Genomic DNA, 23,653 nt, shown 5'->3' with positions numbered 1-23,653 from the left:
TGACCTATCTAGCACCTATCATGAAATAAATATTATCTAATAGTAGGTGAACTGTACTGTATTGGGATTGTAGCTCAATTGGTTAGAGTACCGCCCTGTCAAGACGGAAGTTGCGGGTTCGAGTCCCGTCAGTCCCGATCCAATAGTAAGTGAACTGTGAATGATCATGTCAGGATCTGGACGGACTAGTCCTTATCATTCCAGGGTCATGGGGTGGGCCTCTGGATAAATTCGATATGGGATACTTCTTTCTATATCATCACCGAAGCGGGATAGATTCACAATTCCATCTAAATCGTGGAGATCCAAGCAAAATATCTCTCATGTCTGACGAACGTCTTCTGGAGGAGCATAAGGTTCTTATTCGTACGAATCCTATTCTTTCGAAATTATACCAGACATGTGTTGATCAGAACGTTTTCTGATGCACGTAAGTTTTTACTACTAGTCTTATCAAAAGTGATCGTATTAGGTTATACTATTTCCATCGAAGAATTCATTCAATCCATTAGTTAGATTCCGTTACTCGAACCAATTCTATCAATGACATACATCTATTTCATGGATCTTGAAAGAAAGATTCATTCATCTCTATGAGATCAAAATGAGATCAAAATGAGATCAAATCTCGAGCTATTTTTGAACAAAGTTAAAATAAGGAGATCATGGAAGTAAATACCCTTGCATTTATTGTTGTTCTACTGTTCCTTGCAGTTCCTACTGCTTTTCTACTTATCCCTTACGTCAAAACGGCCAGTGCAAGCAGTGGAAGCAATTGATTTTGATGAAAATCAATTGATTGCTGATCACTAGATAGATCTTTATGATCCAGATCATAAGTATAAAATAGGTTATGAGATCTTTTATATTACAACAATATAGGGTGGATCTATTGTATTACAACAATACAGGGTAGGGATTGCTTTTAATTTTTTTTGAAAAGAAAAAAAAGTAGTACGGAGGAAAAGAATATCTAACCTTTTCTTTTGCACTACTTCTTTTACACCCATATATGGATAAATATATCTTAATGGTACTTATCCATATATGGTAAATGTAGGATGAAGGACCTCGTACCATAAAATAGCGGAGCTGATCACATCACCTTCTTCCTGCTCTTGGAAAAATAGACCCAATGCAGACAGACTTAATTCTGATCGTACTTGCGGATTCTTTAGGATCAAAGTTGAACATCTTTTTTTCGGTACGAACATCTATATCTAGCACATGTTAGATATAGCACTTGAAATGGTATATGAAAAAGCAAAGGAATCTATGACTTAGACTTATGTCCCATATTTTTCCGAGAACGGAATTCATATCAGATCCGATCAATTCAATTCGGAACCATCCGATAAAACAGGGACTCTTTCTATTCCTACTAAGAAAGAGAAGAGAGATCGTTCTTCAGTGGAAGAAATGATATTATCGACTCATTCTAGAAAAGAACTAATGAATTCAAACCTGTTGAAGAAAATAAGATTTTTCATAGGAAAATGATAATGATAAGGGATTACGTACATCCCTTACGGGGATAAAGAGGAAATAATTCCATGTAGAGTGTTTCAATTTGGAACGAAGATTCAATATTACTGGATCCTTATGGAACAGAATATATTACCATGCATGATATGGAAGGAACGCAATAATTGATTCTTAAGCATTACCATTATAGCCAACTTCTCCCCCATACTACGAGTGAAAGGGAAAATGTAAAAACTACCATTAAAGCAGCCCAAGTTATACCGACTATATCCATACGGATCATGTTCTCTAAAAAATAATGATTTCATCATCGAGATGATAAGGGAACTATTAACCATAGTGCAAAGTTGAAGTTGAAATGACCACCTTTGCATTCTGAACGTTATTGACGTTCGAGCTGATATGAGAGATCAATAAATCCATTTGTTCATTGACCAACAAGTTATTATGACTAACTCGAGGGTCGTACATTCACGACGGAATCGGGATCAAATGTATGTAACTCACTATCTATATTGGTAATATGTACCAATATGTCTCCAGAGGTTCTATAATGGAAATACAGAGTTTTCCTTCCATTTACTTACCTCAACAAGGCGACACCCGGATTCGAACTGGGGATGGAGGATTTGCAGTCCTCTGCCTTACCGCTTGGCTATGTCGCCGAGATATGGGAATCCCATGGACAGATCGAATCTTTTGTCCTTTCAAGTCATTCGTCCGTCCTTTAAGTATAGTATGAGATGTATGCTAAAGTCAACCATAAAGGAAATGGATCTAATTTGTTCTCCGTCTTTCTTTCGATCTGACTATTTTCATTAGGAAATTTTCTAAGTGAGATTAACATTTAAGAATGGTTTGATTCATTCGTTCATAGCTCCATTTCACGTGGTTGGAAGAAAGTATCAAAGTACCTCTTCCTTATCCTTTTTTTTTTTATTGGAAGTATATCTGGATATGGGTAAAATTTCATGGGATATAGTGAAGACTGAATATACATCCGAATCTTTTTTGTCGGATTGATCCATATAGATCAATCGGGAATAATTTAATAGATTTTTCTACAGATGGGAAACTTCCAATGCGATTAGATGAAAATGAGGGAGCGTTTACAATCCCTGAATTTGGTAAGATACAATTTGAAGGATTTTGTCGTTTTATCGATCAGGGCTTGATGGAAGAACTTCATAATTTTCCAAAAATTGAGGATATAGATAAAGAAATTGAATTCAGGCTTTTCGGTAATGAATATGAATTAGCAGAACCTTTCATCAAAGAGAGAGATGCTGTATATCAGTCCCTTACATATTACTCTGAATTATATGTACCAGCAAGATCGATTCGGAGGAATAGTAGGAAGATACAGAAACAAACTGTATTTCTCGGAAATATTCCTTTAATGAATTCCCATGGAACATTTGTAGTAAATGGGATTTACAGAGTCGTAGTTAATCAAATATTAATAAGTCCTGGTATTTATTACTGTTCGGAATTAGACCATAATAGAATTAATTATATATATATATATATATATATATTGGCAATTTGATTTCAGATTGGGGAAGAAGATCGAAATTAGAGATCGATGTGGGAGAAAGGATATGGGCTTGTGTAAGCAGAAAACAAAAAATATCTATTCCAGTTCTATTATCAGCTATGGGTTTAAATCTCGAAGAGATTCTAGACAATACTCGCTATCCCGAAAGATTTTTATTTTTATTGAAGAAGAAGGAGAGGTGGGAGTGGGAGGAATATCTATGGTCGAGGGAAAAAGCCATTCTGGAGTTTTATAAAAAACTCTACTGTATAAGTGGCGATTTGGTATTTTCCGAGTCTCTATGTAAAGAATTGCAAGAAATTTTTTTCCGAAAAAGATGTGAATTGGGAAAGATTGGTCGACGAAATCTGAACCAAAAACTGAACCTTGATATACCTGAGAACGATATTTTTTCATTACCACAAGATGTATTGGCTGCTGTGGATTACCTTATCGGGGTGAAATTTGGAATGGGTACACTCGATGATATAGATCACCTCAGAAATCGACGGATTCGTTCTGTAGCAGATTTATTACAGAATCAATTTAGATTAGCTCTAGGTCGTTTAGAAGATGCAGTTAAAAGAACTATACACAGAGCAACCAAGCGCAGATCAACTCCTCAGAACTTGGTCACTTCAACTCTATTAAAAAAAACTTTTCAGGATTTTTTTGGTTCACACCCCTTATCCCAATTTTTGGATCAAACTAATCCATTGACGGAAATAGCTCATGGGCGAAAATTGAGCCATTTAGGTCGTGGGGGCTTATCAGGGCGAACTGCTAGTTTTCGGACACGGGATATTCATCCCAGTTATTATGGGCGTATTTTTCCAATCGATACGTCCGAAGGAATGAATGCTGGACTTGTTGCATCATTATCTATTCATGCAAAGATTGGTGATTGTGGTTCTTTACAAAGTCCATTCTATAAGATCTTCGAGAGATCGAGAGAAGAACATATGGTTTATCTACTACCGGGAGAAGATGAGGATGAATACTATCGGATAGCTACGGGAAATTCTTTGGTGTTAAATCAAGGAATTCAAGAGGAACAAATTACTCCAGCTCGATACCGACAAGAATTTATAGTTATTGCATGGGAGCAAATCCATTTCAGAAGTATTTTTCCTTTCCAATATTTTTCCGTTGGAGTTTCCCTTATTCCTTTTCTCGAACATAATGATGCGAATCGCGCTCTAATGGGTTCTAATATGCAGCGTCAAGCAGTTCCACTTTTTCGACCCGAGAAGTGCATTGCCGGAACTGGGTTGGAAGGTCAAGCAACTCTAGATTCAGGAAGTGTAGCTATAGCTACACAAGAGGGAAGGATCGAGTATATCGATGCTGTAAATATAACTTCATCGGTTAATGGAGACACTGTACGAACAGAATCGGTTATATATCAACGTTCTAATACCAATACTTGTACGCATCAAAAACCTAAAATTCATCAAGGGGAATGTGTAAAGAAGGGACAAATTCTGGCGGATGGTGCGACTACGGTAGGCGGAGAACTATCTTTGGGAAAAAACGTTTTAGTAGCTTATATGCCATGGGAAGGATACAATTTTGAAGATGCAATACTCATTAGTGAACGTCTGGTATATGAAGATATTTATACCTCTTTCCATATCATAAGATACATGATTGAAATCTGTATGACGAGCCAGGGTCCTGAAAGAATCACTAGAGAAATACCTCATTTAGATGCTCATTCACTTCGTCATTTGGACGAAAATGGTCTTGTAATGCTAGGATCTTGGATAGAAACAGGTGATGTTTTGGTAGGTAAATTAACGCCTCAAACAATAGAAGAATCATTATGTACCCCAGAAGGAAGATTATTACAAACCATATTTGGTATTGAGGTATCCACTGCGAGAGAAAATTGTCTCAGAGCACCTATAGGTGGAAGGGGTCGAGTTATCGACGTGAGATGGATCAATAGAGTAGATGATTCCGGTGATAATGCGGAAACAATACACATATATATATCACAAAAACGTAAGATACAAGTGGGTGATAAAGTAGCTAGAAGGCATGGTAATAAAGGTATTATTTCAATAGTTTTGCCCGGACAAGATATGCCCTATTTGCAAAATGGAATACCAGTTGATATGGTATTGAATCCATTAGGGGCACCTTCACGAATGAATGTAGGACAGATCTTTGAATGTTTGCCCGGTTTAGCAGGAAACCCGATGAACAAACATTATAGAATAACACCTTTTGACGAAAAATACGAGCGAGAAGCTTCGAGAAAACTAGTGTTTCCTGAACTTTACAAAGCTAGTGAGCAAACAGCTAATCCATGGGTATTCGAACCAGATCATCCTGGAAAACATAGATTAATTGATGGAAGAACAGGAGATGTTTTTGAACAACCTGTTACAATAGGAAAAGCTTATATGTCGAAATTGAGTCATCAAGTTGATGAGAAAATACATGCACGTTCGAGTGGAAATTCTAGGTTTGAGGAAAGTAATGTTGTAGAAAACCAAAAGGAGATTTATCTTATTTCTACTCTATTTACTGGCTATCCTCCAGATACTTTGGATCATCAGTTGATTAATTGTGGAGCCTCAAGGCACTTCATTTGGTACAAAGAGGCCCTTGCAAATTTGATTGAAAGGAAGACTAATTTGGAGATCATAATTGGAGATAATATCACCCACCCCATGAAAGGGATAGGTAGTCACTCTTCACTTAAAAATCAAGGTCAAACAATTCATCTACAAGAAGTATTGTATGTGCCTGATTTGAAGAAGAACTCGATGTCTATTTTTGCGATGGAAGATAAAGGCTTCAAGATAGCATTCATTGATGGAAAGATACGTATTTGGAAAAGAAACCCTAAAGATGCATTTACATTTGGATTTAGGGTTGATGGTCTCTATCAAGTTGGAGGAAGTCTTTGGGGATCCTTGACTTGTGATAATTCTCTTCAATTTGAATTATGTCACTGAAGATTTGCCCACCTTTTACAAAGCCTTACATGGGGTAAGGAAGATGGTCACAGGTATCCCTGAGTTCAACATGAATCATGGAGGGGTTTGTCAGGGTTGTGCAGATGGGAAGCTTACAAGGAGACCATTCTCGTCAAGTGAAAGCCAAACTATTGATTTTCTTCAATTGGTCCATTCTGACCTATCTGGTATGTTACCCGAAACATCATTGGTATGATACTTATACTATGCAATTTTTGTGGATAACTTCTCTCACAAAACATGGATCTGTTTCTTGAAGAAGAAGGATGAAGTGTTTTGATGGTTTCATTTTTTCAAAGCCTTGGTGAAAAATCAACCAGGGAAGAAGATCAAAATATTAAGGACTGACAATTGAACCGAGTATGAATCAAATGAATTCAATGACTTTTGCAGAGAGACTAACATTAAGAGAGAGACAACCGTTCCATACACTCCTGAGCAAAATGGAGTTGTTGAAAGGAAGAATTGAACAATCATGGAAGCCTCCCATGCCATGCTCCATGATCAAGGTCTACCAAAGTTCTTATGGGGAGAAGCTTCCAACACTGTCGTGTATGTTCAAAATAGGATTCCGCAACAAGCATTGGATTTCAAGACACTTGAAGAAGTTTTCACTGGTAAAAAACCTGATATTTCTCATTTTAGAATATTTGGTTGTCCCGTGCATTTTCATGTGCCTAAAGTGAAAAGAAGCAAGTTAGAAGCATTTGGGAAGAAAGGTATATTTTTGGGTTACAGTGAAAATTCAAAAGCATGTAAAATCTATGTGCCTGGTCAAAGAGAAATGGAAGTAAGCCATGATGTCACCTTCGATGAAGATACTACCCTTGGGAAAGCTGAAGATCTCCCTATCCCAAGGAAAGATAATGATGTTGCTACAAAAAAATAGGATGAACCTCCGACAAATGGGCCTATGCCCAATGTTGAAGGCCCGATGGATTACATTGATCCACCCCCTGGTGATTCCTCTACCTCAAGGAAACCACTCATATGGCTCAAAGATACTCTTGAAGATGCTAAAAGACATATTGCTCCAAGAGGGACATTTCGTGAAAGTAAGAAGTGAAACAAGTATCAAGGGTACTTAGCTGCTATGAGTACTATTGTTCAAACTGAGCCATGTACGTTCGAAGAAGCCATAAAAAACCAAATCTGGAAGGATGCGATGAATGAGGAATATGAATCTATCATAAAAAATGATGTCGGGGACGTGGTGCCTAGACCCAAGGACATGTCCGTGGTCACCTCTAAATGGATTTACAAAATAAAACATGGAGCCGATGGGAGTGTTGAAAAGTATAAGGTCATGTTCATTTCTCAAGGCTTCTCTCAAAGGGAAGGAGTCGACTATGACAAGATATTTGCACCAATTGCCTGATATACCATTATTCGATCGATTATTTCTCTCACTGCCTCTCAAGGATGGAGCCTACATCAAATAGACGTTAACCCTGCTTTCCTATATGGCTCGATTAAGGGGAAAGTTTACTTGGAACACCCTTAGAGGTTCAAATTACAAGATCAAACACATATGCAGGTTGAAGAAAACCCTCTATGGGTTGAAGCAAGCCTCTAGGGCTTGGTATGAGAGGATTTCTAGGGATTTATGAGGAGCGATGCTAATCCTAACCTATACTTCAAGGTTGAAAAGGACATGCCTCTGATTTTGGTCCTTTATGTAGAGGATTTCTTTTCGACAGGTTAAAACACTCTCATTTATCAATGCAAGAGGGAGTTGGCTTCTGAGTTCAAGATGAAGGACTTAAGACTGACACACTACTTCCTAGGCTTGGAGGTGTTTAGTCAATTTAGTGTTATCTAAATTGCTAGTATTTATTGTCAACCCGGGGCTCGTAAGCTGATGAAGTGAAGGTGTACTATATGTACTTAAGTATCCTCTTAGAGTTTTTCTTATCGTTGGGGGTGTTGTTGCGGTTTAATTATGTTCCTAGATGGAATGAGAATTTATAAACAAGTGAGTGATGGTGTGTGTGTAGAGTGAATTCTAAATGAGTGGAAGTGTGTGTTGAGTGATCTCTAACTATTTGCTTGAAAGGAAATGCTTGGAATGAATAAATGAAATTGAAATGACTTGAAATAAACTTGAAAGCAAATGACCACTACCAATGGCACTAGACACCGTTCAAGTTGCTGCTAATAAAAGAAAAAGAAAATCACTTTTAAAACCCAAGAATAAAGATTATCTCTCTCTATCTCGATGCCTCAAAGCACATGTACTGTGTAAAGCACGGAAAGAAAGTAGCTTAAGTGGAATTATAAAAGTGAGAAAAATATGCTTGAAAGACTAATGATAATAATTTGCTATTTCTAATTCTCTACTTCAGCCATATGTACTATGGAAAGCATGATTAGAAAGTAGTGAGGAAATAGTCTAGGAAGCACTTTAAAATCAAAAACTTCTACTTTAAAGACTAGTGGTAATGATTTACTCTTTCTAACTCAATACTTCAAAGCACATGTACTGTGTAAAGTACGGAAAGAAAGTAGCTTAAGAACAGTCCAAAAAGCACCCAAACAAGCTGCAAGTTAGTGATATTTTGATCTTAAAAGATAGTAGTTTATGATGAAGATCATTCATGTATGTTAACAACTCTTTGAGAAATAAGATTAAAAACTAACTATAAAGACAAAGGCAGCACTTGAATTGTCAACTTCAAATACCATTAGCTGTAAAGCAAACACAACACATATAAAAATAAATCCCGGGCTAAAAGAAACCTGCAAAGAAATAACACTGATCAGCTGAAAATAAAGGAAAACAAGTAAATAAAACTATACATGCTTAAGGAAACAAATGAGAAAATAATGAAATGCTGCACATGAAATACTTTACAAAGGCTGAGATGAGCAGGGGCCCTCTGTTCATTCAGCCACAAGAGAACTCAAAGATCTGGAAACTTCAAAACAATGCTATATTGATTTCTCCATTTGCAAAAAGTTTACAAAACAGAGTGCTGGAATAGCACTAGAAAACAGAGTTCTCAAACGCTTCTAAATTCAACACGAGTGCAGCAAAATACAACTAATCAAAAGTTCTTTGAGCGTACGCAGACGCATCAATTTATAGGAGCTTCTAAGTTATCCTACGCGTACAACTAGTTAACAGAAAAACAATAAAACAGTATGCGTATTAATGGTCCTTGGACACATCACGGTTGCGTGGACGAGTTCAGTGGTTCTTGTCGACATGGATAATAAATCCCCTGTTGGATTGCGTCCTCTGCCACCCGTAGATCATAGACAGATCACCATTTAAGGTGCCGTGACCAAACAGCTCTCAAACACCGTTTAAACCACCTTGAGTTGACCGTGGCTAAACCAGCTTTGACCATGGGTGAAAGTGACGTGGATGGCTGGAACAAAGGGACAGGAACCTCGAGCACACTGATACCTGAGTGCCCATGTGGCCCATCTAGCAAACCGACACGTGGATCATAGTATTTAACAAAAAGGCTGCAGGATCTTCAGATAGCTGCGGGATCATCAGATAGCTGCGGGATTCCTGCAAGTAAGTCAAAAACTAAACAAAGAGTCATCCATTAGCAAAACTTGCTTGATCATGCTTATTGACACTGAATGTAATGATCTGAGAGGTTTTATGGTGAAAATGAGGCAAAAGTGAAGGAAAGATAAGGAAAAGTGGAGGAAAATGGTAGACAAATAGGTGTAAAATAGAGGTTCTACATACCCCCACTCCGAGGGTATTGCATGTCCTCATGCAATGAAAACACAATTCAGTCCATCTGCTGGGATGCCTCAGCTAGGACATCCAACCTCCTTCTCTTCCTTTGTGTAGAAACATTAACCTTTGGCCTCTTGAACATGCATCTGAATTTCAAATTAATTAAGGCTCTGTTCAGCCTTCTGCATCTCTTCTTGAGTCTGTTATGTTTCTTCTGCCACATGCTCATGTGAAGATAGGTATTATCTTGGATTGCCTTGGCAATATCAGCTTGCTACTTCATTTCTTCATTTCTCTGTTTAATGTGACGGTTCAGCACTTCCAGTTCATAGATTTCTTGTCTAAGTAAATCTATTTACTGCTCATGAGGTATGACATTACTTGGGCCAGCAGTGTTTTGCTCTAATGTCTCATAATAGTTGTACACCTCTTGTTGAATTGGGTCAACAATTGGTGACTTCCTTGGACTATATTCATGTTCAATTTCAGTTTCAAACTCCGGCTGAAATGGACTGTCTTCTCTTGGAGGAGTAGCTGCCTCACGTGATGATGGACTATCCTCAAGGTCTGCTTGTGTAGCACCCTTCTCAGGTGTGCTAAGATCAACGAAGAGTGTCCTCGTGGCTTTCCTTTTATTCTGCAATCTATTACTCCTTCTTACAGTGGCAGCACTATGTGTTTCTTTTTGTGCCTTTTCCTTTGGTTTTTGAGCTTTTACTTTCTCAGAGAGGGCAGTTTTCTCATGGAGTTTAGTTATCCTCTGTGCTAAAGGCTGGTTATCTCTTTCTTCACCACTAGAATGCTCTGGGGTCTGGTCAGTTTCTCGGATTATGGATTTCCCCTTATCTTGTTTTTGTTTCTTTTTGTCCTCTCTTTTCTTTTTGGCAGCTTCCTTAGCAAGTTCAGCGAGGGTTTCCGAGATGACCTCTTGAGCACTGTCTTCAGTGGGTTCAATCTCAGGTTCAGGATGATGGACTTCTATTTCTTCTACAGTTTGTCCTTCTAAGACATCAGTCTCAGAGATACTTTCCCTTCTCTTCCTTCTGCTCTTTCTAGGTATAGAAGACTCTCCAGGCTCTGCAAAATGATTCCTTACAAGGAATTTTTCCCATGTGTCTTGTTTTTCTTTTAACTGTTCTTCTATCAATAACTTTACAAGACCATGGTGACAGAGGTAAGCTTCTACATTTCGTGGATTTCGTTGAGCCATGGAACACATTTTCCTAAGGCTTTGAAATAGGAAATAAGGAAGGTTTATATCATGTTCTCCTTGAAACTGCAGCATAATTTTACCATGATAGACATACAACACTCCAAATCTCCCTTCACAGGTGAAAAACTTTTGTACTAATAACAATAGAATTTTCCATTCTTCTTTAACATGGGAAATTGGGATGCCTTTGGTAAAAACACTTGTGTTCATACCTGGGTTTTTAAAAATCCGCTTCCATTGTTGATCCTGGACTGCCCGGTTTTTGAACCAACGTTCACCGGTTTGTGGAAGAGAGGTAGCCCTTGCTATGCTTCCTTCGCTGACTGTAACTGTTAAATCTCCCACCTTTGCCTGGCTGTCCTTATCCGTAAACGATCTTGCAAAGGCTTTGGTTACTTCCTTATGGTAGCCCTTAAACTTTCTGATACATTGTAACCAATTGGCTTTTTGTAGTGCCTCCTCAACCTGTGGATATGCCTCCAAGAATTTCGAACCTTCCGGTTCAGCCCTCAGAAGCTTTCCCATCGACTCTTCAGCTTTGTTTAAACACAAATTTGATGGTGACCTTACACAGTAACTCCGTAACTTCACACAGTAACTTCTCGGTCTCTGTTCAGACTCTGTGGAACAGAGGGTATACGGTGCATAAACAGTCTCAGACACCGGGAATTCACGGCTTGAATTTAGAGTTAAGCGGTGGAATTAGCGTGGACACGGTAAAAACAGTGACTAACAGTCGTAATACGACTGTATTACAGGTTTACGGCTATACGGCAGAGGGAAAACAGAGGATGGTTTATGAAGGTAATCGTAGTGAGTGAAAACGAAACAAGGGAGATAATGGCGAGGAATAGGGTGTTATGAACATAGAGGGTTTTGAAATGACGAACGGAACGGCTACATTCTCCAATTTCGGATGTGGAGTGACACATGGCTGCGGAACGAGAGCTGAGAGACGTAATGCGGTAGGTTACGTCATTAGGGTATAGGACCTTAATGACCGAAACAGCCATATGTAATTTCAAAAATCGTGGTTATTATGAGCTGGTAGACGTGGAGGATTCGGAGATTTGTAGTCGCATGGGAAAAAGAAAATGGGTAATCATTACGTTTAGTGGCCAACAAAACATAACCCAGAAAGTTCGCATAATGAAACAACCATAGGTTTAGAGTTTTGAACATACCTCGGATCACATTTGATTTGGCTTCTGATGATTTACTAACCTTTTGTTAACTTTATTGCTAGCACATGATCTTTTCTCCTTGTCTTTGATGATTTTGAACTGTAAATATTTTCTTCAGGCAAATTGTGTTTCTTGTGCAGGTACAGAAGGCTGCAGGAAAGCTAATCGGCTGCAGGATTGTCAAATGGCTGCAGAAACTGTAATGAAGTCTTCTAGCTGCATAAAATACTTTAGTTGCCTAAAAAAACTTTATTAATGAAGTGAAATGGAATGAATGAATGAATGAATGAATGAATGAGTGAAAAGCAGTGAGGTGAAGTGAAGATGGTAAGATGAAAGAAAATGGTGAGATGAAATAAATGAAATGGAAATGAAAGAAAGAGAGAGATTTTTTTTGGAAAACATGAGGTGTCAGGTGACCCTGATTTTCACCTTATGTTTTCTGCATGAGACTGCCAATCAGAGATTGGTTTTCAGGTTCATAAATTTATTCATTTTTTTCTTCTTTTTTTTTTTTTTTTTTTTTTTTTTTTATTGAAATTGAAATTGAAAGAAACAGAGATTAGGCTGATGGAGGAGAAGAATTCTTCTCCACCAGCCTCATTTCAGAATCGCCTTGGAATAACTTAACAAACTCCTCTCTTGAGAGTGGCTTGTGATAGACTTTTAACCGGTGGCCATTCACAATAAAGGGAGTTTGAAGTTCATCAATAGTCTTCACTCTAACTGCTCCATTGTTAAAGACTTCATCAATCTCATATGGCCCAAGCCAATGAGTTTGAAATTTTCCTTTGAAGTCTTTAAATTTTGAATCAAACAAGAGTGCCCAATCACCCTTTTGAAACTTCTTTTCTTTGATATGTCGATCATGCCATTTGCTTCTTTGGTGCTGAACTAGATCGGTTCTTAGAATTGCATCTTGTCTCATTTCATCTAGTTCATTTAACTGGTCCATTCTGTGCTTCTGGGCTTCTGTTAAGCTCATCCCCAATTGAACTGCTGTCTTGAAGGTTTTGATTTGGAACTCAATGGGGAACAGGACTTCCTTCCCATAAACAAGTTCATAGGGAGAATGTCCTGTAGTGTTCCTCCATGTAGTTCTATAGGCCCCTAAGGCTTCAGGAAGCCTTTCTGCCCAATCTCTTCTATGAAGATGAACAGTCTTTGTGATGATGCTTTCAAGAACTTTATTTGTAGATTCTACTTGACCATTCGCTTGCGGATGGTATGGAGTAGATGTTCTATGCTTAATCTTATATTCCTCCATCAGCTTTTCCACCATCCTTGATGTAAACTGGCTTCCCTGATCTGTTACAATTTCTCTTGGGACACCAAAACGAGTGAAAATATCCTTGAAAAGAAATTGAACAACTGAATTTTCAGTAGCAGAAGTTAATGCTATAGCTTCTACCCACTTGGTAACATAATCAGTACAAACCAGTATATATCTATTTTGCTTGGATGGCGGATTAATTGGTCCAACAAAATCTAGAGCCCATTTCTCGAAAGGTTCGATGCATACCTGTGGCTGTAGTGGCATTTCATTTGAAAGAGTTGGTCTCCCAGTTCTCTGACAACTGTCACACCTTTTAACATATTGCTTTGCATCCTTAAAGAGAGAAGGCCAATAATATCCTGATGAAAGGATTTTATAGGCAGTCCTCTTATCAGAAAAATGTCCGCCACAAGGTTCGTCATGACATGCTTTAAGGATGTCAGGCATCTCATCCTCTCGTACACATCTTCTGATCATCAAATCTGGCCCTGTTCTGAACAATTCATTAGAAATCCAAGAATAAAGTGAACTATCCTGAATGATTTTCCTTTTCTCATTAGGAAATAAATGTAAAGGTAATTTTCCAGTAACTAAATAATTAGAAATATCAGCATACCAAGGAGTCTTGGTAGTTACTGCAAACAAATACTCATCTGGAAATTTGTCCTCTACCGGAGAGTCCTCATTAGTGTTTTGGATTCTGGACAAGAAGTCAGCTACTGTGTTCTGCTTACCTGGTCGATCTAACACAGTTATGTTGAATTCTTGTAAAAGCAAAAGCCATCTTGTAACTCTACCATTAGTGACTGGTTTGTTCATGAGGTATCTAATGGCAGAGTGATCAGTGTGGACAAAGGTTTCATAGCCGGTTATATAGTGTCTAAACTTGTTTATAGCATGAACAACGGCTAGAAACTCCTTTTTAGTAACAGTATAATTTAACTCAGTAGGAGTCAAATTCTTACTCGTGTAATAAATGGCATAAGGGATCAAATCCTTTTGTCCCAAAACAGCTCCTAAAGCTGTATCTGAAGCATCAGTAGAAATGTGGAAAGGGAGTTTCCAATTTGGACCCCTTAAAATGGGTGCTTCAGATATTCTAGACTTTAAAGCTTCAAAGGCAGATTGACATTCAGGATCCCACTTAAATTCACAATCTTTGGTAAGTAATTTGAAAAGAGGGGATGCTATCTTTGTGAAGTTTTCAATAAATCTTCTGTAATAACCAGTAAACCCAAGAAAACTTCTAACATCTCTTTGGCAATTTGGAACAGGTAACTTAGAGATGACTTCTACTTTAGATCTATCAACTTTGATTCCATCTCCTGAAATATGATGTCCTAAAACAATCCCTTCAGTAAACATCATAAAACACTTTTCATGACTTAAAGAAAGATTTGTTTCCTTACATCTTACCAATACTTTTTCCAAATTTGCCAAAGCTTCTTCAAATGTATTACCATAGACTGTGAAATCGTCCATGTAAACCTCTACACAATCATGAATCAGATCTGAGAAAATTCCTAGTACAGCCCTTTGAAATGTGGCTGGTGCATTGCATAAACCAAAAGGGAGTACTCGATAGGCAAAAGTCCCCCAAGGACAAGTAAAGGTGGTTTTGTCTTGATCTTCAGGTGCTACCTGAATCTGATTGTAACCACTAAAACCATCCAAGAATGAGAAATACTTTTTACCTGCTAAAGTGTCTAATACCTGATCAATAAAAGGTAGAGGAAAATGATCCTTTAAGGTTGCCTTGTTCAATTCTCGATAGTCAATGCAAACTCTCCATTTACCATTCTTTTTGGGTACTATAACCAAGGGAGAAACCCATTGGCTATCTGAAATGGGGTAAATGAAGTTTACCTTGAGCAATTTCTGAAGTTCTTCTTTCACAATTTCCCTAAGATTTGGATTCATCCGTCTTTGTGGCTGCCTAATAGGTCTGCTGTTTTCTTCAATGTAAATATGATGAATACAAGTCTTAGGGTCGATTCCTTTCATGTCGGTATATTCCCATGCAAAGGCAGTGGAATGTTTTTGCAACAGTTTAGTTAATTCTTCTTGTTGTAGTCTTTCCAAGTTTTTGTTAATGTTTAATGTTTTTCCTGGAAAGATTTCAACTGTAGAACTACCAAACTCTTCCATTGAGAAGAGAGACATTTGTCTAGAGGAGAGATATTCAATATCTGCATCTAACTGGAATTGTGAAGAGTCATATTCTAAAGGTGCCTCAAAATTTTCTAATGTATTTAGAATTTGACTGTCCTCACTGATTTCAGAGATGGTTAGAACAGGTTGAAGAGTTTCCTCATCATTAATCCACTCATCTTCTCCTATTTCTGTTATTGCCTTTGCGGGAGGATACAAGTTGAATTTCTTGGTAGAATTACCATCTGATATATACATGTCTCCCGACCTACAACTTATGAAAGCATCAGCTGTGGCCAGCCAAGGTCTTCCTAAAATAAGAGGATGTCCTCCTAGATTGTTCTTGGGAGTTAAAATCATAAAATCAACTGGATACTCCCAAGAGTCTAGTGAGACTGGAATGTCTTCCAATACACCATTAGGTTTAATGATTGATCTGTCTGCAAGTTGCAGCAAAGTAGGTGTAAAGAGAAGATTAGGAAGTTTTAACTGATCCATGGTCTGTCTACTCATAATTTTGATAGCGGCTCCTAAGTCAATCAAAGTATTTGGGATTTCAACCCCATTAATATGAGTTTTAACAATAGGGCTACCGGGATCTACATATTTTTGCATGGTAATTTTACCCATCATAATGTCTGCAATTTTTCCAACTAGATGTATCCTTTTTGTGTCTCTGGTTCTTTTTATTGTTTTTTTCAAACTCATCTCCTTTATTGTCTTTGCTAGAATGGGAATCTCCTTAATGGCTGTTAACAAGGGGATCTTGATACAGACATTTTTTAATTCATCTAGAAAGCTATAGTCAGGCAACCAAATCTGCTTCTCCACTCCTTTATCAATTTGCAATCTTTCAGGAAAAGGAGGAATAGCTGAAGATGTAGGTTGCTCTACTAAGGGAGTTGATTCTTTTTCTTTTTCTTTAATGCTTGGGTTTTGAAGGGATACTTCAGAACCTTTATTGGCTTTGAGAGATTCTTCCTCAGAAATGCTTGGTTGTTGAGTACTTGTAGAAGGTTGGTCTAAGATTCTACGTGATCTGAGTTGGACCTCATTGAGAGGGACAACCATATAGGTAGGGAATGGTTGACCTTCCATAAGTGGTTGACCTTCCATCACATAAGCATTTTGAGGATTCCTATTATTGGGGTTTGGTTGAGGTTGAGAGGGAAGTTGATTTGGCCTCTGCTGAGATTGTAACAAGAGTTGAGAATTTTGATTTTGTGGAGGAGGTTGTTGTTGAGGGAATGGTAATGACAATTGTTGACCTTGATTTGGAAGTTGGGGAGCTTGCTGATTCTGAAAGGATTGAGGATATTGATAGAATTGGGCAAATCTCCCATAAGGATTTTGCATTTGCATGCTTTGCAACCATGCTTGGAAAGGATTTTGTGGTTGTGACCAAGGTTGTTGCCAAGGATTCCAATTTGGTGGGGGCTGGAAATTCATAGAGTTGTTAAACCCTTGATTTTGCTGCCCCTGCCAAGGTTTCCTTGCAACAAAACAAAGAGATTCAAGCGTACTTGGATCTTCTTGAAAGACTGCTTTGAGGCCAGGGATTGAAGGACATTCCTTGGTCTCATGGGTTTCTGAGCAAATTACACAGGTTTCCACAACTTGTGCTTCCAAGGGACATTCCCTTAAAGCATGCTTCTTTCTACACTTCGGGCAAAAAATGGTCATAGCCTCGGCTTCTGCCTTTTGTTTATTCTGAATCTTAAGGGTATCAATTTGTTCACTAAGACTCCCTAAGATGTCAGTTTTAAATTCATCTAGCATATTACCGATTTTAGCCCTACTCACTGATCCTGTTGCAGATTTATTTGCCCTAAGGAGAGAAGGATCTCTAGGCCCTTTTTGAGTTTTTGATTTGCCTCTTGAGAGATGGGTACATAGTTCTGCTATATCACTGAGAGGAAGTTGAGAAATATCCCCTTTCCCCATCATGTTTAAGATATCTATCCACTCATCCCTAATGGCTTTTAATAAGAGGGCTTTTAAGGTCTCTTCATCCAAGGTGCTCATTTTTGCTCTTTTTAAATTATATTGAAATCTCTCAAGTAAATCTTCTAAGCTCTCATCTTCTTTTTGCATCATTTTAAAAACCTCATCCTTATGATTAGTAGGCATACAATAGTCCAAATACCTATCCAAAAAGGTTTGTTTCATTTCATCCCAGGTCCTAATGGACTGAGTAAGTAACCCCATGAACCATTTCAAAGCTTGATCCTTTAACGTTGATGGGAACAGTTTGAGTTTCTGAGTATCATCCAGATAGTCATAAGTTCGACACACAACTTCAAATTCAAACAAGAATGTTTCAGGGTCCTCAGTTCCTAATCCATGAAAATTTGGGAGAACAGATGGTGATATGTTTTTCATGGTGGCTCGGGAGTCCTCATCAACAATGGGAAACCCAAATGTGTTATCCCCATCTCTATTTCCTCCAATGGGACCTCTACCTCCTCCATTGTTATTGTTATTTCCTCCTCCTCCTCTACCTCTACCTCCTCCTTCTTCTTCTGCCATGATGATTCTCCTAGGGATTTCAAAATCTTCTGGTTCTTCTACAAAGGGTGAATGAGAAGAGATTTCTTCCTCCTCTTCAGGTGAGTCTATTTCCTCAATTACAATTGGTTGTCTGGTAGGAGAAAGAGAAGAGTCTCTTCCTAGTTCAAACTCAATAGAAGGTATAGGAGAGTCAACTCTTGGTTCTTGAATTTCAGGACTAGGAGTTTCGGTTGGAGATAAGGGAGGTATCTCTTGTCTATCTCTTGAAGCAGATGGACTTGTAAAAATTGAACTTCGAGCTCTAGCTAAAAACCTTCCCCTAGAATCTCTAGCTCTATGCATGTCATTTTTATTTTATCCTCAAGTCAAGTTAAATAGTTCTTTTTCTGATCTTCCAGTTCACTCTAGGTGCAAGAAGAGAGCATACTCAAGAAACTATTAGATTAATAACTTTCTCCTTTCTGATCCTCCAGATCACTTCAAAGTGCAAGAGGAGAGCATACTTAGATAGGTTATTAACTTCTTTTCTTGAAGTTGTTGTTTTTTTTTTTTTATATTTTTTTCTTCTAAGAATATGGCTACTTAATTTCACTTCCCCGGCAACGGCGCCAAAATGTTTAGTCAATTTAGTGTTATCTAAATTGCTAGTATTTATTGTCAACCCGGGGCTCGTAAGCTGATGAAGTGAAGGTGTACTATATGTACTTAAGTATCCTCTTAGAGTTTTTCTTATCGTTGGGGGTGTTGTTGCGGTTTAATTATGCTCCTAGATGGAATGAGAATTTATAAACAAGTGAGTGATGGTGTGTGTGTAGAGTGAATTCTAAATGAGTGGAAGTGTGTGTTGAGTGATCTCTAACTATTTGCTTGAAAGGAAATGCTTGGAATGAATAAATGAAATTGAAATGACTTGAAATAAACTTGAAAGCAAATGACCACTACCAATGGCACTAGACACCGTTCAAGTTGCTGCTAATAAAAGAAAAAGAAAATCACTTTTAAAACCCAAGAATAAAGATTATCTCTCTCTATCTCGATGCCTCAAAGCACATGTACTGTGTAAAGCATGGAAAGAAAGTAGCTTAAGTGGAATTATAAAAGTGAGAAAAATATGCTTGAAAGACTAATGATAATAATTTGCTATTTCTAATTCTCTACTTCAGCCATATGTACTATGGAAAGCATGATTAGAAAGTAGTGAGGAAATAGTCTAGGAAGCACTTTAAAATCAAAAACTTCTACTTTAAAGACTAGTGGTAATGATTTACTCTTTCTAACTCAATACTTCAAAGCACATGTACTGTGTAAAGTACGGAAAGAAAGTAGCTTAAGAACAGTCCAAAAAGCACCCAAACAAGCTGCAAGTTAGTGATATTTTGATCTTAAAAGATAGTAGTTTATGATGAAGATCATTCATGTATGTTAACAGCTCTTTGAGAAATAAGATTAAAAACTAACTATAAAGACAAAGGAAGCACTTGAATTGTCAACTTCAAATACCATTAGCTGTAAAGCAAACACAACACATATAAAAATAAATCCCGGGCTAAAAGAAACCTGCAAAGAAATAACACTGATCAGCTGAAAATAAAGGAAAACAAGTAAATAAAACTATACATGCTTAAGGAAACAAATGAGAAAATAATGAAATGCTGCACATGAAATACTTTACAAAGGCTGAGATGAGCAGGGGCCCTCTGTTCATTCAGCCACAAGAGAACTCAAAGATCTGGAAACTTCAAAACAGTGCTATATTGATTTCTCCATTTGCAAAAAGTTTACAAAACAGAGTGCTGGAATAGCACTAGAAAACAGAGTTCTCAAACGCTTCTAAATTCAACACGAGTGCAGCAAAATACAACTAATCAAAAGTTCTTTGAGCGTACGCAGACGCATCAATTTATAGGAGCTTCTAAGTTATCCTACGCGTACAACTAGTTAACAGAAAAACAATAAAACAGTATGCGTATTAATGGTCCTTGGACACATCACGGTTGCGTGGACGAGTTCAGTGGTTCTTGTCGACATGGATAATAAATCCCCTGTTGGATTGCGTCCTCTGCCACCCGTAGATCATAGACAGATCACCATTTAAGGTGCCGTGACCAAACAACTCTCAAACACCGTTTAAACCACCTTGAGTTGACCGTGGCTAAACCAGCTTTGACCATGGGTGAAAGTGACGTGGATGGCTGGAACAAAGGGACAGGAACCTCGAGCACACTGATACTTGAGTGCCCATGTGGCCCATCTAGCAAACCGACACGTGGATCATAGTATTTAACAAAAAGGCTGCAGGATCTTCAGATAGCTGCGGGATCATCAGATAGCTGCGGGATTCCTGCAAGTAAGTCAAAAACTAAACAAATAGTCATCCATTAGCAAAACTTGCTTGATCATGCTTATTGACACTGAATGTAATGATCTGAGAGGTTTTATGGTGAAAATGAGGCAAAAGTGAAGGAAAGATAAGGAAAAGTGGAGGAAAATGGTAGACAAATAGGTGTAAAATAGAGGTTCTACAGGAGGTTTGGCAAAATCTAAGTGAGATTTTCTTTTCTCAAGGAAAATACATTTTGAAGTTGCTCCAGAGACGTGGGATGGTGGATGGCAAGTATTTGTCTACTCCGATGGCATTGAACTTCAAGAAGCTATGTGGTAGTGCTACTGGGCCCAAATTGTCAAACCCTTACGAATATAGACAACTTATGGGGGCCTTGATGTTCTTAGTAAACTCCCGTCTGGACATATACTTCGCTGTGAATACATTGAGTCAATATATGGTTGAGCCACATCACATACATTGGATTGCTGTTAGATCTAAAACTTTTGTGATCCATAATGTAGATAAATGTTTTTCGGATTAATCACATTATTAGGATTGCTGCTAAGAATCTCTTGAGATTTCTCCATGACACAATCAACTATTGGCTTGGGGTACTTCTTGGAGCTATGAGTGACCATAAGGTGAGTGGTTCACCTTCTCTTACTGGTGCGTTGTGTATAGGGCGAGTGGTTCACCTTCCCCTACTAGTGCGCTGTGTACAAGGCGAGTGGTTTACCTTCCCCTGTGATACCCCATGATGGTTGACATGTGCGTAGGGTGAGTGGTTCACCTTCCCCTATGATTGATGACACGTGTAGGGTGAGTGGTTCACCTTCCCCTATGATTGATGATATATGCATAGAATGAGTGGTTCACCTCTCTAGCGGATGCCCCAACATATATCCTACCCATGTGTCTAGGACTCATGGGACTTACATCTCATCTGGCCAATGAGTTGGGAAAAGTGGATAGGAACTGTTATCACTCCAAGAAACTCTCCTAGGTTGTAGCTCGGAGATGCCTGGTAACATATAAATCTTCAATATCATTCTCTGAACTATTGGAATGAACTGGGGTTTGGATCAAGTCAGATGACTGTTTCAACTCTGTTTCCACTCAAGACATGCATGAACACCCTCAACTTGACAAGGCTTTAGACCACTAATGTTCAATAGTTTATAGATTCAGTGAATAGGTGGAGAATCCTCACTGTACCAACAGATGCATATATAAACACATGAATGGCTAGCTACAAAAAGTAAATGAAGCTTGCAGATCTAATTTATCAACGCAGAGATAAGATGACAGTTATCTGGCATTAGACACATAAGAAAACCTAAATAACCCATTCAAGTGCAAGCTTAGAACAGAGGAGAAGATGGAAATTGAACATGTAGTAGCAAAAGGAGCTTGTATAACTAGAATGAAGATGAGACACTAAGAGGAATAAAGTATCCACAGTCTCCAAAAGTTGAACCCTTAATACTTCGAACTTTCAGCCATTTATAGACTTTTTACAATGCTCTCGAACCCTCTGAGGCTCGAGATGTCTTAATCTACCCCCTCTGTCTTCTAACTACTTGATGCCATAACTAGGCAAACATGAGCTCAGAGGTCTCTTTTCCTAACAAACACAATAACCAACTTCTGGTAATTTTGCCATGCTGTCAGGTGGCTTATTCATGCCAGTTATGTTCTATGACCATTTCTGTTGGTTTGGCTGCATCGTGCTGTTGTCTTTTCCCCTTTCGACCATGTATTCTGTTATTTCAGTTCATTGTCCGACTATAAAAAACACTGACAGAGCCAACAACTTTCCTCCCCGGGGGACTGATGGGAAGTGGGGTATGGGGGCACATGGGCTGTTGGATGGGATGGATTGACGGTCAGGATGTTGGTCGGGCGGCGGAGGACGAACTGAGGTGATCGTGAACGAGGGCTATTAGATTGGGAGGAATGGACAGAGGAGATCGATCGCCGAAGGCTTGAGTCGTGGCGAGAGTGAAATAAGTCCGAGCCGTCAGATCTTGGATGGGTAGATCGGACGACTATCGGGCGGAGGTGGCGCTCGAAAGATAACGCTCGGGAGCGGTTATACCCAACTGGGAATGGTTTATATCGGGTGGTAGGCGGTAAAGGTCAGAGCCCGCTCGATTCCATTCATCGGGTGCCATGTAGCAGCGGAGGAGAGAGAGGAAACCAACTTTATCGAGTGGGTATCCTTCTCGCTTATTGCCCGAGCGATATGCACGATATCCATTAGATCTGGCAGGAATGATCTAACGACGATGATTGATCGAGCACATCACATCGGTCGGGTGAAGTGCAGACTATCAGATCGGTGGGAAGATCAACGGTGGGGGGACATGGAGGTACGGGATGTCCTCGAGAAATGTGCAAAGGGCGCATATAGGTGGAGAGGTAAGGTTTTTGGGGCAAAATGGGTTAATTCACGTAGGGCCAAGGCAAAAGTGGGTTTTGTTATGATGTGAGGGTTGGGTTAGGACATGAGTGAACGAGAATGGGAGTGGACGGGTGAGAAAAGTGGGGTGACGGATTGTGTGGGAACCTCTCCGCGGCAGCAAAACAGACCGTTTCCTCCCTTTAGCCTTCAAAATAGCAGCGCTACACCTCGAGGCTAACAGGAACCATAGCCCTACTAATGGACACATCGTGTACTTCCGTACCCCCTATGTCTAGGATGCATGGTGTTCAACAACTTGATCTGAGATCAAGTCTGATTGAGGTTCTACCTTTGGACCGATTTTTGTCAGTGGAGAGTGGTAAGGTATTGTGACTTATTCTTGATCGATTCTTCTTCATTATTCATACCAGTGTTCAGCAAAGTAGAGATGAGATGAGATACAGAGACAGTACATGACGACAGGATGGCATGATGATCGATGATGATGGATGGATTGGCAGGTGGAATTCTCCCTAGTTGAGAGGAAGTGTTAAAATTAGCAACTAGGGCCAAATTCCACTTTAGACAACTCATTTGATGGAGATGATGATTGCATTGAATTCCTCTTTTCAAGAGGACCAAAATTGATATAAATATCATCTAATTTGAACAAGCATAAGTGTGTTTTTGAATTTATGCCCCCACACGTGTAAATTGTTCAGGTCAGCCACATCATCATGTAGGCTCATGAAGCCTAATGGTTGTGTCACTTCACCCTCAACGTCTTGTATAAATATAAGTGACCTCTCACCTCATTTGGCATCATCACTTACACATTTTCTTCTCTCTCCTCCTCTCATTGGTTTGTACAAC

At 38.8% G+C, this 23,653-nt stretch overlaps 1 non-coding gene across 1 annotated transcript; it reads right to left on the bottom strand.

Annotated features, from left to right (window-relative positions):
* Positions 1–2,079: 2,079 nt before the first annotated feature.
* TRNAC-GCA (transfer RNA cysteine (anticodon GCA)) lies at positions 2,080–2,150 on the bottom strand. Its single transcript has one exon. It is a non-coding gene; the product is annotated as a tRNA-Cys (tRNA).
* Between the last annotated feature and the right edge of the window lie 21,503 nt (positions 2,151–23,653).

The sequence above is a fragment of the Pinus tabuliformis genome, chromosome 3_2 (genome assembly GCF_031772625.1).
Source record: "Pinus tabuliformis cultivar Carrire ecotype Pingquan chromosome 3_2, CPIR1, whole genome shotgun sequence".
In the NCBI taxonomy this organism is placed as follows: Eukaryota; Viridiplantae; Streptophyta; class Pinopsida; order Pinales; family Pinaceae; genus Pinus; species Pinus tabuliformis.
The sequence above is the reverse complement of the archived record's forward strand: the minus strand, read 5'-3'. Positions and strand labels throughout refer to the sequence as shown.